The 14,822-nt window shown below is 38.5% G+C and overlaps 1 non-coding gene across 1 annotated transcript; it reads left to right on the top strand.

Moving 5' to 3' along the window:
• The first annotated feature begins 1,833 nt into the window (after positions 1-1,833).
• LOC112447224 (U6 spliceosomal RNA) lies at positions 1,834-1,936 on the top strand. The gene has a single exon (XR_003035326.1). It is a non-coding gene; the product is annotated as a U6 spliceosomal RNA (small nuclear RNA).
• Positions 1,937-14,822: the final 12,886 nt, after the last annotated feature.

Below are 14,822 nucleotides of genomic sequence, written 5' to 3'. Positions count from 1 at the left end.
GGAGGCCTGGCATGCTGTGATTCATGGGGTCGCAGAGTCAGACACGACTGAGCGACTGAACTGAACTGAACTGACTGAAGGCTTGTATTTCTACAACAGGGAAAACTATGCTTTTAAGACATCTCTTCCAGCTCTATAATCTAGAAAGATATCAGAAGAAGCTCTTCTTGTCTCTCTTTCCAAAAGAAACTTTATTAACTTCTGGCTCAAGACAACAAAATCTGTTATTAAATTCAGATAATCAGTCAATGTTTAAGATGAGTGAGTATATTCATTCTGTTAATGAAAAAGATATTCCCAAAGATAATTTATTGATCAGGAATTTAATTACTTTAGTACTACTAGATTTTACTACTTCCTAGGAGTTCAGAAAAGTTGCATTAAATACTAATTAAATTAATATCAAGTGGGAAATAAGATATGGATTGGCAATCATGGGATGGAAAGATGGATTACATTATGTAAAGGATTGTCTGAATTATCTGCAATAACAACTGACATTTATTCAGTGTCTATAACGTGTCAAAAGTTTCACATACATTTTCTTTGCTTCAAGCCAGAAAGTATGTATTGTTTTCTTTTTTAGCTGAAAAAAACAAGCTTCATAACCTAGCTCAAGCCCAGGTCTGTGTGGTCCCAAAGCTCTTTCTACCTCATCACTCACTCTCCCTGCTCAGGGGGAAGTGGTAAAAGGGCTGGAAAAAGAGGATAGAAAGAGCTATTGTGGGGAAAAAAAGCTCCAAATTTCAAAACCCAGGAGAAACAGACACTTTTACTTCCTGAACCTCCTGGGAATTGATATCTAACAGTACAAATGTGGTTCAATGACCATTGCTGGCCCCACCAAAGGGTCTACCTGCTTACAGATGCCCAACATAGACCAAACAGAATTAGAAACTAAAGGCATAAAAGGGAAACAAAGATCAATATTTGAATGAATGATATCAAAATCTTCTCTATTCTAGAGAAGTAGAGGAAATCATAAAAAATGGCCATGCTTTTTTTTTTTAAGTTAAGAAATACAGAAGTAAAAGATAAAATTTGGAAATCATAACTCTGCCTAGTTCAAAGTTGTGAACCATCACTTGGGAGTGGCTACTAAAAGCTATACAGGGATTTAACCACTCAGGCCTGTTGGTTTTGCAACTTTGCTTAAATGACCTATTGATTTTTTTAGTTGAACTATTTTTTAAATTTTTTTGATAAATGAATTTCATTCTTAAAAACTGGCTAATTATGATTTCACTATATTCCCAATGTACTTGGAGATGTAGAGGATATTAAAAAAGTGATCAGAAATTAAATATAGTTCTTTCTTTTGCTCAGTGGGAAGAATTTTACTTTTATGATTATACAATCTTTGCTTTTCTCACTTAGGGGACTCAGCTCTGATAAAATTTTGATTAATAGTTCAGTAGTTTGAGAATCCAAAGACAATACCAAAATGAAGTCTATTGAAAGCCCACTCCTTGTATTATTGTTGGGATAATTAATTTCTGTCATGACTAAAGGCCAAAAGGGAACAGCTGGTACACTAATTCAGTTTTGTACACTGTGGTTGGGAACTTATTTCTTTATAATTCGTTGGTATGCATTGCTTAAAGATGTGATTTTAAAAAAGTCAGAGTAAAAATATCTTTAAAGCAATTTCGTATTCCTCCATTTAGTTTCTTTTTGAACTAAAAACAGCAATAATTATCTAGTCCTACTTCTCTTTCCATTTGATCTGAGATGTTTACAATGTGTTCCATAAAAGTAAGAAGTATTAAGGTTAATAAACTTAGAAAGTTTTCAATACTTTTGCCTTTGAAAAGAAAAAAAAAATTCCAAAGCTCGTTTTAGCAGCACATATACTAAAACCAGAATGATACAGAGAAGATTAGCATGGCTCCTGTGCGAAAATGACACGTAAATTCATGAAGTGTTCCACATTTTCAGACATAGAGAACAGACTTATGGACATGGCAGGGACATGAGGCGGGTAGGAGAGGGTAAGATGTATGAAGAGAATAACATGGAAGCTTATATTACCATATGTAAAATAGGTAACCAATGGGAATTTTCTCTATTACTCAAGAACTCAAACAGGGGTGGGATGGAGAGGGAGATGGGAAGGAGGTTCAAGGCGGAGGGAACATGTGTATACCTGAGGCTGATTCATGTTGATATCTGACTGTTGCTAATAAGTCACTTCAGTCGTGTCTGACTCTGTGCGACCCCATAAACAGCAGCCCACCAGGCTCCCCCGTCGCTTGAATTCTCCAGGCAAGAACACTGGAGTGGGTTGCCATTTCCTTCTCCAATGAATGAAAGTGAAAAGTGAAAGTGAAGTCACTCAGTCATGTCCGACTCTTTGCGACCACATGAATCGTAGCACGCCAGGCCTCCCTGTCCATCACCAACTCCCGGAGTCCACCCAAACCCATGTCCATTGAGTTGGTGATACCATCCAACCATCTCATCCTCTGTCATCCCCTTCTCCTCCTGCCCTCAATCATGCCCAGCATCAGGGTCTTTTCAAATGAGTCAGCTCTTTGAATCAGGTGGCCAAAGTATTGGAGTTTCAGCTTCAACATCAGTCCTTCCAATGAAAACCCAGGACTGATCTCCTTTAGGATGGACTGGTTGGATCTCCTTGCAGTCCAAGGGACTCTCAAGAGTCTTCTCCAATACCACAGTTCAAAAGCATCAATTCTTCGGCTCTCAGCTTTCTTTATAGTTCAACTCTCAATACATGACTACTGGAAAAACCATAGCCTTGACTAGACGGACCTTTGTTGGCAAAGTAATGTCTCTGCTTTTTAATATGTTGTCTGTCTAGGTTGGTCATAACTTTCTTCCAAGTAGCAAGCGTCTTTTAATTTCATGGCTGCTATCACCATCTGCAGTGATTTTGGAGCCCAGAAAAATAAAGTCAGCCACTGTTTCCACTGTTTCCCCATACCATGAAGTGATGGGACCAGATGCCATGATTTTCGTTTTCTGAATGTTGAGCTTTAAGCCAACTTTTTCACTCTCCTCTTTCACTTTTATCAAGAGGCTCTTTAGTTTTTCTTCACTTTCTGCATATCTGAGGTTATTGATGTTTCTCCTGGCAATCTTAATTCCAGCTTGTGCTTCTTCCAGCCCAGCGTTTCTCATGATGTACTCTGCATATAAGTTAAATAAGCAGGGTGACAATATACAGCCTTGACATATTCCTTTTCCTACTTGGAACCAGTCTGTTGTTCCATGTCCAGTTCTAACTGTTGCTTCCTGACCTGGATACAGATTTCTCAGGAGGCAGGTCAGGTCGTCTGGTATTCCCATCCCTTTCAGAATTTTCTACAGTTTATTGTGATCCACACAGTCAACAGCTTTGGCATAGTCAATAAAGCAGAAATAGATGTTTTTCTGGAACTCTCTTGCTTTTTCCATGATCCAGCAGATGTTGGCAACTTGATCTCTGGTTCTCAGCCTTTTCTAAAACCAGCTTGAACATTTGGAAGTTCATGGTTCACGTATTGCTGAAACCTGGCTTGTAGAATTTTAAGCATTACTTTACTAGCGTGTGAGATGAGTGCAATTGTGCAGTAGTTTGAGCATTCTTTGGCATTGCCTTTCTTTGGGATGGAATGAAAACTGACCTTTTCCAGTCCTGTGGCCACTGCTGAGTTTTCCAAATTTGCTGGCATATTGAGTGCAGCACTTTCACAGCATCATCTTTCAGAATTTGAAATAGCTCAATTGGAATTCCATCACCTCCACTAGCTTTGTTCATAGTGATGCTTTCTAAGGCCCACTTGACTTCACATTCCAAGATGTCTGGCTCTAGGTGAGTGATCACCCCATCGTAATTATCTGGGTCATGAAGATATTTTTTGTACAGTTTTCTGTGTATTCTTGCCACCTCTTCTTAATATCTTCTGCTTCTGTTAGGTCCCTACCATTGCTGTCCTTTATCGAGCCCATCTTTGCATGAAATGTTCCCTTGGTGTCTCTAATTTTCTTGAAGAGATCTCTGGTCCCATTCCTTTGTTTTCCTCTATTTCTTTGCATTGATCACTGAGGAAGGCTTTCTTATCTCTCCTTGCTATTCTTTGGAACTCTGCATTCAAATGGTAAAGTAAAATGGGATAAAACTGTTAGACAAGCATTTGGATGGCTGTGTAGATAGAGAATGAAAAAATTATTGTTGGGGGCTGATAACTCAACATCTGAGACTGGAAAGAAATTGAGATCATATGCAGTCCCTTTCATTGGCCATGCAAGTGGGGAGACTCTGACTTATCTAGTCCTAACCCATTGTCTTTATAGTCATAAACCAGGCAATCCTGTTTAAATCATCATATCATAACCTGCATATTGATTTTCCTCTTGTTCCTCTCTCTAATCAATCAGGGTTTGTTAAACTTCGGTATTCACAAGAATTTCCATGTAAGTTTATATATATAAAACAATGTTTACAGGCACACTTGTTTGATTGTGCTTTGCTTTATTATATTTTGCATGTGTTTTATTGCAAATTGAGTTTTGGCAACTTTTCATTGAATAATCCTATTGGCACCAATTTCCAAACAAATGTTTTTAATGAAGATATGTACATTACTTTTAAGACATAATGCTATCACACATTTAAGAGACTACACTATAGTGTAAACATAGCTTTTATTTGCACTGGGAAACCGAAAAATTCATGTGACTTTATTGCAATATTCACTTTATTGTAGTAGTTTGGAACAGAACTCACAGTATCTTTGAGATTAGGCTGCACTGAATTTGACACCATGCCCCTCCATACAACTATGAACATCAGGGATGAGAAGAGAAAGGGAATGAACACAAACTGAGCCACACATATATAAGTAGAATGTACCACCATGCCGTTCTGACAGTTGTTACCTCCTTGTCAACTGGAGGTCAGAACATACATTAACTTGGCCATATCACATCACTAGTGACATAGCAAAAATCTGAACTGAGTCAGATTTAAACAAAAACTCAGAATCTTTCTGATTTCCACTTTTCCTAGACAGACAGATACTGGCCTTGGAAATGTAGCTTCAATAAAAGAAAGGAAAAGTTATCTTCTTGGGGCTAGGAGGGATTCAACTGGTGCTGCATAAAAACAATTGTGTTAAATTCAAATTTACCACCTTATAATATTGCCTTAACAGTGAAGTAGTCTTCACTGTTAACAATCATCTCATGTGACACCTTTGGATGAAAGTTTGCTCTAGGTAGATTTCTTCTGTATAAAATGTCAACAGCCAAAGATGAATGTATGGAATCACCACATCCACTACATTCCTCAAACAAAAAAAGCTACTATGATAATCAAACATTTTTCCTTTGTTTCTCAGAAGGCAAAATCAGAGTTTTCTTACGTGTTTATGTGCATGTGTATTTAATCACATTTGTATTTATATATATATAAATACACATGTGTATTTAATAGATAATAACAGTTGTGATTTTGTATATATTGTTGCAGTTTAAGATGGAAAAACACCCACACCAATAGAAGTCTTTTAAAATATTCAACTTTGATTCTAAATTTCCACACTGTAGAATTAAAAGAGAAATTTTTAAAGAGAATAGTAAAATCATGACTCTCTTAGAGATATAAAATGAGCATGAAGGTGAAAGTGAAAGTCACTCAGTTGTGTCCTACTCTTTGCAACCCCATAGACTATAAAATGAGCATATCAAAGATTTTACTTAGCTCATTAAATAAAAAGGGCATCAGATCAATATTGCAACTTACTCAAAGGAGAAGTTAAAGAACCATTGCTGAGGGCAGGAGAAGGGGGAAACAGATGATATGGTTGGATGGCATTACTGGCTCAATGGACAAGTTTGAGCAAGCTCTGAGAGATGATGAAGGACAGGGAAACCTGGTGTGCTACAGTTCGAAAGAGTCAGACATGATGTAGGAACTGAACAAAAATAAAAAAATGGAATCTTGAAATGAATTTACAAATGGACTCAAAGTGGCTTTTTCCACAGATAGAAATGCAAGATTTATTGTATGATTATCAGTTGAGTTCAGTCACTCAGTCGTGTCCGACTCTTTGCAAACCCATGGACTGCAGCACTCCAGGCTTCCCTGTGGTCACCAACTCCCAGAGTGCCGGGGACCAGCCCTGGCTGATCCAGGGTATTCGAAGGAGAGACAGCGTAGGCGAAGATCAGGAGACAATTGCTTAATTAAATGTTAATTAAGGATATAAAGAGTAATAGAATGAGGATAGCTCAGTGAGGGAATTTAGTGGAGAAAAGCGGTTGAAATAAGGATGCTCAGTAGGAAAATTCAGTGAAGAAAAGAGGCTGGATAAAATTCCAAAGCAGGGAATTAATGTCACCTACGAAGGCCGCAGGCGTCCTCCCGTTCTCCCGAAGGAGAGGAGACACTAAGGCCTCCCCGGTCGGATCTTAGAAGCCCAGGCAAAATTAGTAGGCTTGACAAGCTTCCCTGCCTCAGAGGAAAAATTCAGCCAGAAGGTGAAATAAAGAACGACATGGGGAGACCAAATTCCGATGAACAAAAGGACATACTTTATTTTCCAAAGCAGTTTTATGCCTTAAATTGTGCATAGAGGATAATGGGGGAAGGGGTAGAGGCATGCAAAGACAGCAGTTCCTGATCCTTATCGAAGTCAGGCTTTCAAACTTATCATATGCAAAAGTTTAGGTGATTTACATCATCTTCTGGCCAGGAAGCCTGTTAACATTTTAAGAAACTTATTTTTCTCTAAAGGTGATTATTCTCAAGTCAGGCGCCAGCCTCCAAAAAGCATTGGAGAAAGTTGCATTCCTATAGGGCAAAGGTGAGGTGGGCTCAATCAAGAAAAGAATTAACTCAAGGGTCCAAGATTACAAACATTGAGGCAACTGCTTACATTTCTATACACCCATTATATCAATCAATACACCGCCAAGGACACAGTAGGTAAGGGATATGGAGACTTAGCAGCAAACATTGGCCCAACAAGTGAAAAACCCTTCACCAATACAATTTCTAATCAATCTTTTAACTACTCAAAGGAATCTGTGTTTAGACAGTTTAGAACATCTCCTGCCTCTCACAGTTGGGAGGCTCTGAACAATCACATGTGGCCGGAAAAACCTATTCAGGCAGGCTAGAGGATTTCCAAAGGAGTTTGTAGGTTAAACACTGTCACACCCAGGAATTATTAACTGGAGCTATAAGCTAACTTTTTTCAGAGAGGTAGTGGGGGACAGCCCCCCGTAAAGTCAGAGGTGTAGGTGAAAGCACAAAGCAGAAAGTAGGCAGACTCTGGTTTTGGGGGTAGATTGCTTGAGAATTTCCAGGGAGACTCCTGAGGCTTGATCCCGCCTTTGCGTATGTCAAGCCTCCTTCCTCATGACCTTTGCCAGGGGGCGGAGCTCACTCCCTGCACCAGAGCTTACTCAAACTCATGTCCATTGAGTCAGTGATGCCATCCAACCATCTCATCCTCTGTCGTCCCCTTCTCCTCCTGCCTTCAGTCTTTCCCAGCTTCAGAGTCTTTTCCAGTGAGTCAGTTCTTTGTATCAGGTGGCCAAGTATTGGAGTTTCAGCTTCAGCATCAGTCCTTCCAATGAATTTCCTTTAGGATTGGGTGGTTGGATCTCCTTGCAGTTCAAGAGACTCTCCAAAGTATTCTGCAACACCATAGTTAAAAATCATCAATTCTCAGCACTCAGCTTTCTTTATAGTCCAACTCTCACATCCATACATGACTACTGGAAAAACAATACCTTTGACTAGACGGACCTTTGTTGGCAAAGTAATGTCTCTACTTTTTAATATGCTGTCTAGGTTGATCATAACTTTTCTTCCAAGAAGCCAGCATCTCAATTTCATGGCTGAAGTCACCATCTGCACTGATTTTGGAGCCCAAGAAAACGGTCTCTCTATGTTTCCACTGTTTCACCATCTATTTGCCATGAAGTGATGGGAACAGATGCCATGTTTTTAGTTTTCTGAACGTTGAGTTTTAATCCAACTTTTCACTTTACTCTTTCACTTTCATCAAGAGGCTCTTTGTTTCTTCTTCACTTTCTGCCATAAGGGTTGAGTCATCTGCATATTTGAGGGTATTGATATTTCTCCTGGTAATCTTGATTCCAGCTTGTGCTTCATCTAGCCTGGCATTTCAAATGATGTACTCTGCATATAAGTTAAATAAGCAGAGTGAAAATATACATCCTTGATTTAGTCCTTTCCCGATTTGGAACCAGTCTATCCAGTTCTGTTTTTTTTTTTTAATATAAATTTATTTAACTGGAGGCTAATTACTTTACAATAGTGTATTGGTTTTGCCATACATTGACATGAATCTGCCACGGGTGTACATGTGTTCCCCATCCTGAACCCCCCTCCCACCTCCCTACACATCCCATCCCTCTGGGTCATCCAAGTGCACCAGCCCTGAGCATTCTGTATCATGCATCGAACCTGGACTTGTGATTCATTTCACACATGGTGATATACATGTTTCAATGCCATGCTCCCTAATCATCCCACCCTCGCCCTCTCCCACAGAGTCCAAAAGACTGTTCTATACATCTGTGTTTTTTTTGCTGTCTCGCATACAGAGTTATCGTTACCATCTTTCTAAATTCCATATATATGTGTTAGTATACCGTATTGGTGTTTTTCTTTCTGGCTTACTTCACTTTGTATAATAGGCTCCAGTTTCATTCACCTCATTAGAACTGATTCAAATGTATTCTTTTTAATGGCTGAGTAATACTCCATTGTGTATATATACCACAGCTTTCTTATCCATTCATCTGCTGATAGACATCTAGGTTGCTTCCATGTCCTAGCTATTGTAAACAGTGCTGAGATGAACATTGGGGTACACGTGTCTCTTTCAATTCTGGTTTCCTCGGTGTGTATGCCCAGAAGTGGAATTGCTGGGTTGTATGGCAGTTCTCTTTCCAGTTTTTTAAGGAATCTCTACACTGTTCTCCTTAGCGGCTGAACTAGTTTGCATTCCCACCAACAGTATAAAGGGTTTCCTTTTCTCCACACCATCTCCAGCATTTATTGCTTGTAGACTTTTGGATAGCAGCCATTCTGACTGGCGTGAAGTGGTACCTCATTGTACTTTCGATGTGCATTTCTCTGATAATGAGTGATGTTGAGCATCTTTTCATATGTTTGTTAGCCATCTATATGTCTTCTTGGAGAAATGTCTATTTAGTTCTTTGGCCCATATTTTGATTGGGTCGTTTATTTTTCTGGAATTGAGCTGAAGGAGTTGCTTGTATATTTTTGAGATTAATTCTTTGTCAGTTGCTTCATTTGCTATGATTTCCTCCCATTCTGAAGGCTATCTTTTCACCTTGCTTATAGTTTCCTTTGTTGTGCAGAAGCTTTTAATCTTAATTAGGTCCCATTTGTTTATTTTTGCTTTTATTTCCAATATTCTGGGAGGTGGGTCATAGAGGATCCTGCTGTGATGTATGTCAGAGAGTGTTTTGCCTATGTTCTCCTCTAGGAGTTTTATAGTTTCTGGACTTACATTTAGATCTTTAATCCATTTTGAGTTTATTTTTGCGTATGGTATTAGAAAATGTTCTAGTTTCATTCTTTTACAAGTGGTTGACCAGTTTTCCCATCACCACTTGTTAAAGAGATTGTCTTTAATCCATTGTATATTCTTACCTCCTTTGTCAGAGATAAGGTGTCCATAGATGCGTGGATTTATCTCTGGGTTTTCTGTTTTGTTCCATTGATTTATATTTCTGTCTTTGTGCCAGTACCATACTGTCTTGATGACTGTGGCTTTGTAATAGAGCCTGGAGTCAGGCAGGTTGATTCCTCCAGTTCCATTCTTCTTTCTCAAGATTGCTTTGGCTATTTGATGTTTTTTGTATTTCCATACAAATTGTGAAGTTATTTGTTCTAGCTCTGTGAAAAATATCATTGGTAGCTTGATAGGGATTGCATTGAACCTATAGATTGCTTTGGATAGTATACTCATTTTCACTATATTGGTTCTTCCAATCCATGAGCACGGTATATTTCTCCATCTATTAGCATCCTCTTTGATTTCTTTCACCAGTGTCTTATAGTTTTCTACATATAGGTCTTCTGTTTCTTTAGGTAAATGTATTCCTAAGTATTTTATTCTTTTCATTGCAATGGTGAATGGAATTGTTTCCTTAATTTCTCTTTCTGTTTTCTCATTATTAGTATATAGGAATGCAAGGGATTTCTGTGTGTTGATTTTATATCCTGCAACTTTACTATATTCATTGATTAGCTCTAGTAATTTTCTGGTGGACTCTTTAGGGTTTTCTATGTAGAGGATCATGTCATCTGCAAACAGTGAGAGTTTTACTTCTTCTTCTCCTATTTGGATTCCTTTTATTTCTTTTTCTGCTCTGATTGCTGTGGCCAAAACTTCCAAAACTATGTTGAATAGTAGTGGTGAAAGTGGGCACCCTTGTCTTGTTCCTGACTTTAGGGGAAATGCTTTCAATTTTTCACCATTGAAGATAATGTTTGCTGTAGGTTTGTCATATATAGCTTTTATTATGTTGAGGTATGTTCCTTCTATGCCTGCTTTCTGGAGGGTTTTTATCATAAATGGATGTTGAATTTTGTCAAAGGCTTTCTCTGCACTTATTGAGATAATCATATGGCTTTTATTTTTCAATTTGTTAATGTGGTGTATTACATTGATTGATTTGCAGATTTTGAAGAATCCTTCCATCCCTGGGATAAAGCCCACTTGGTCACGATGTATCATCTTTTTAATGTGTTGTTATATTCTGATTGCTAGAATTTTGTTAAGGATTTTTGCATCTGTGTTCATCAGTGATATTGGCATGTAGTTTTCATTTTTTGTGGCATCTTTGTCAGGTTTTGGTATTAGAGTGATGGTGGCCTCATAGAATGAGTTTGGAAGTTTACCTTTCTCTGCAATTTTCTGGAAGAGTTTGAGTAGGATAGGTGTTAGCTCTTCTCTAAATTTTTGGTAGAATTTAGCTGTGAAGCCGTCTGGACCTGGGCTTTTGTTTGGTGGAAGATTTCTGATTACAGTTTCAATTTCCATGCTTGTGGTGGGTCTGTTAAGATTTTCTATTTCTTCCTGGTCGAGTTTTGGAAAGTTGTACTTTTCTAAGAATTTGTCCTTTTCTTTCAAGTTGTCCATTTTATTGGCATATAATTGCTGATAGTAGTCTCTTATGATCCTTTGTGTTTCTGTGTTGTCTGTTGTGATCTCTCCATTTTCATTTCTAATTTTATTGATTTGATTTTTCTCCCTTTGTTTCTTGATAAGTCTGGCTAATGGTTTATCAATTTTATTTATCCTCTCAAAGAACCAGCTTTTGGTTTTGTTGATTTTTGCTATGGTCTCTTTTGTCTCTTTTGCATTTACTTCTGCCCTAACTTTTAAGATTTCTTTCCTTCTACTAACCCTGGGGTTCTTCATTTCTTCCTTTTCTAGTTGCTTTAAGTGTAGAGTTAGGTTATTTATTTGACTTTTTTCTTGTTTCTTGAGGTATGCCTGTATTGCTATGAACCTTCCACTTAACACTGCTTTTACAGTGTCCCACAGGTTTTGGGTTGTTGTGTTTTCATTTTCTTTCATTTCTATGGATATTTTGATTTCTTTTTTTTATTTCTTCTGTGATTTGTTGGTTATTCAGCAACATATTATTCAGCCTCCTCCATTGGAATTTTTAATAATTTTTCTCCTGTAATTGAGATCTAATCTTACTGTATTTTGGTCAGAAAAGATGCTTGGAATGATTTCAGTTTTTTTGAATTTACCAAGGCTAGATTTATGGCCCAGGATGTGATCTATTCTGGAGAAGGTTCCGTGTGTGCTTGAGAAAAAGATGAAATTCATTGTTTTGGGGTGAAGTGTCCTATAGATATGAATTAGGTCTACCTGGTCTATTGTATCATTTAAAGTTTGTGTTTCTTTGTTAATTTTCTGTTCAGTTGATCTACCCATAGGTGTGAATGGGGTATTAAAGTCTCCCACAATATTGTGTTATTGTTAATTTCCCCTTTCATACTTGTTAGCATTTGTCTTACATATTGTGGTGCTCCTATGTTGGGTGCATATATATTTACAGTTGTTATATCTTCTTGGATTGATCCTTTGATCATTATGTAGTGTCCTTTTTTGTCTCTTTTCACAGCCTTCGTTTTAAAGTCTATTTTTTCTGATATGAGTATTGCTACTCCTGCTTTCTTTTGGTCTCTATTTGCATGTAATATCTTTTTCCAGCCCTTCACTTTCAGTCTGTATGTGTCCCTCGTTTCGAGGTGGGTCTCTTGTAGACAACATATATAGGGGTCTTGTTTTTATATCCATTCAGCCAGTCTTTGTCTTTTGGTTGGGGCATTCAACCCATTTACATTTGAGGTAATTATTGATAAGTATGATCCCGTTGCCATTTACTTTATTGTTTTGGGTTCAAGTTTACTCTGTGTTTTCTATCTAGAGAAGATCCTTTAGCATTTGTTGAAGAGCGCTGGTTTGGTGGTGCTGAATTCTCTCAGCTTTTGCTTGTCTGTAAAGCTTTTGATTTCTCCTTCATATTTGAATGAGATCCTTGCTGGGTACAGTAATCTGGGCTGTAAGTTATTTTCTTTCATCACTTTAAGTATGTCTTGCCATTCTCACCTGGCCTGAAGAGTTTCTATTGAAAGATCAGCTGTTAGCCTTATGGGAATCCCCTAGTGTGTTATTTGCTGTTTTTCCCTTGCTGCTTTTAATATTTGTTCTTTGTGTTTGATCTTTATTAATTTGATTAATATGTGTCTTGGGGTGTTTTGCTTTGGGTTTATCCTGTTTGGGACTCTCTGGGTTTCTTGAACTTGGGTGATTATTCTACCCCATTTTAGGGAAGTTTTCAACTATTATCTCTTCAAGTATTTTCTCATGGTCTTTCTTTTTGTCTTCTTCTGGGACTCCTATGATTCTAATGTTGGGGCATTTAACCTTGTCCCAGAGGTCTCTGAGATTGTCCTCATTTCTTTTAATTCATTTTTCTTTTTTCCTCTCTGTTTCATTTGTTTCTACCATTCTATCTTCTACCTCATTTATCCTATCTTCTGCCTCCATTATTCTACTGTTGGTTCACTCCAGAGTGTTTTTGATCTCATTTATTTTATTATTCATTATATATTGACTCTTTTTTATTTCTCCTAGGTCCTTGTTAAACTTTTCTTTCATCTTCTAAATCCTTGTCTCCAGGCTATTTATCTGTAACTCTATTTTGTTTTCAAGACTTTGGTTCATTTTCACTATCATTATTTGGAATTCTTTATCAGGTAGATTCCCTATCTCGTTTTCTTTTGTTTGGTTTGGTAGGCATTTATCCTGTTCCTTTACCTGCTGGGTATTCCTCTGTCTCTTCATCTTGTGTATATTGTTGTGTTTGGGGTGGCCTTTCCATATTCTGGCAGTTTGTGGAGTTCTCCTTATTGTGGAGTTTCCTCACTGTGGGTGGGGTTGGATGGGTGGCTTGTCAAGGTTTCCTGGTTAGGGAAGTTTGTTTCGGTGTTCTGGTGGGTGGAGCTGGATTTCTTCTCTCTGGAGTGCAGTGAAGTGTCCAGTAATGAGTTATGACATGTCAGTGGGTTTGGAATGACTTTGGGCAGCCTGTATATTGAAGTTCAGGGCTATGTTCTTGTGATGCTGGAGAATTTGCATGGTATGTCTTGCTCTGGAACTTGTTGGCCCTTGGGTGTTGCTTGATTTCAGTGTAGGTATGGAGGTGTTTGATGAACTCCTATCGATTAATGTTCCCTGGAGTCAGGAGTTCTCTGGTGTCCTCAGGATTTGGACTTAAGCCTCCTGCCTCTGGTTTTCAGTGTTATTCTTACAGTAGCCTCAAGACTTCTCCATCTATATAGCACTGATGATAAAACATCTGGGTTAAAGATGAAAAGTTTCTCCACAGTGAGGGACTCCCAGAGAGGTTCACAGTTACATGGGGAAGAGAAGAGGGAGGAGGGAGATAGAGGGGAAGGAGGAAGAGAAGTTCAGTTCAATTAAGTTCAGTCGCTCAGTTGTGTCCGACTTTTTGCAACCACATGAATCGCAGCATGCCAGGCCTCCCTGTCCATCACCAACTCCCGGAGTCCACTCAAACTCATGTCAATCGAGTCGGTAATGCCATCCAGGCATCTCATCCTCTGTCGTCACCTTCTCCTCTTGCCCCCAATCCCTCCCAGCATCAGAGTCTTTTTCAATGAGTCAACTCTTCACATGAGGTGGACAAAGTATTAGAGTTTCAACTTTAGCATCAGTCCTTCCAAAGACCACCTAGGACTGATCTCCTATAGGATGGACTGGTTGGATCTCCTTGCAGTCCAAGGGACTCTCAAGAGTCTTCTCCAACACCACAGTTCAAAAGCATCAAGTCTTCCGTGCTCAGCTTTCTTCAGTCCAACTCTCACATCCATACATGACCACAGGAAAAACCATAGCCTTGACTAAACGGACCTTTGTTGGCAAAGTAATGTCTCTGCTTTTGAATATGCTATCTAGGTTGGTCATAACTTTCCTTCCAAGGAGTAAGCATCTTTTAATTTCATGGCTGCAGTCACCATCTGCAGTGATTTTGGAGCCCAAAAAAATAAAGTCTGACACTGTTTCCACTGTTTCCCCATCTATTTCCCATGAAGTGATGGGACCAGATGCCATGATCTTCGATTTCTGAATGTTGAGCTTTAAGCCAACTTTTTCACTCTCCACTTTCACTTTCATCAAGAGGCTTTTTAGTTCCTCTTCACTTTCTGCCATAAGGGTGGTGTCATCTGCATATCTCAGGTTATTGATATTTTTCCCGGCAAT

This window comes from Bos taurus, chromosome 6 (assembly GCF_002263795.3).
Source record: "Bos taurus isolate L1 Dominette 01449 registration number 42190680 breed Hereford chromosome 6, ARS-UCD2.0, whole genome shotgun sequence".
Taxonomy (NCBI): Eukaryota; Metazoa; Chordata; class Mammalia; order Artiodactyla; family Bovidae; genus Bos; species Bos taurus.
This window is presented reverse-complemented; position numbering and strand designations above follow the sequence as displayed.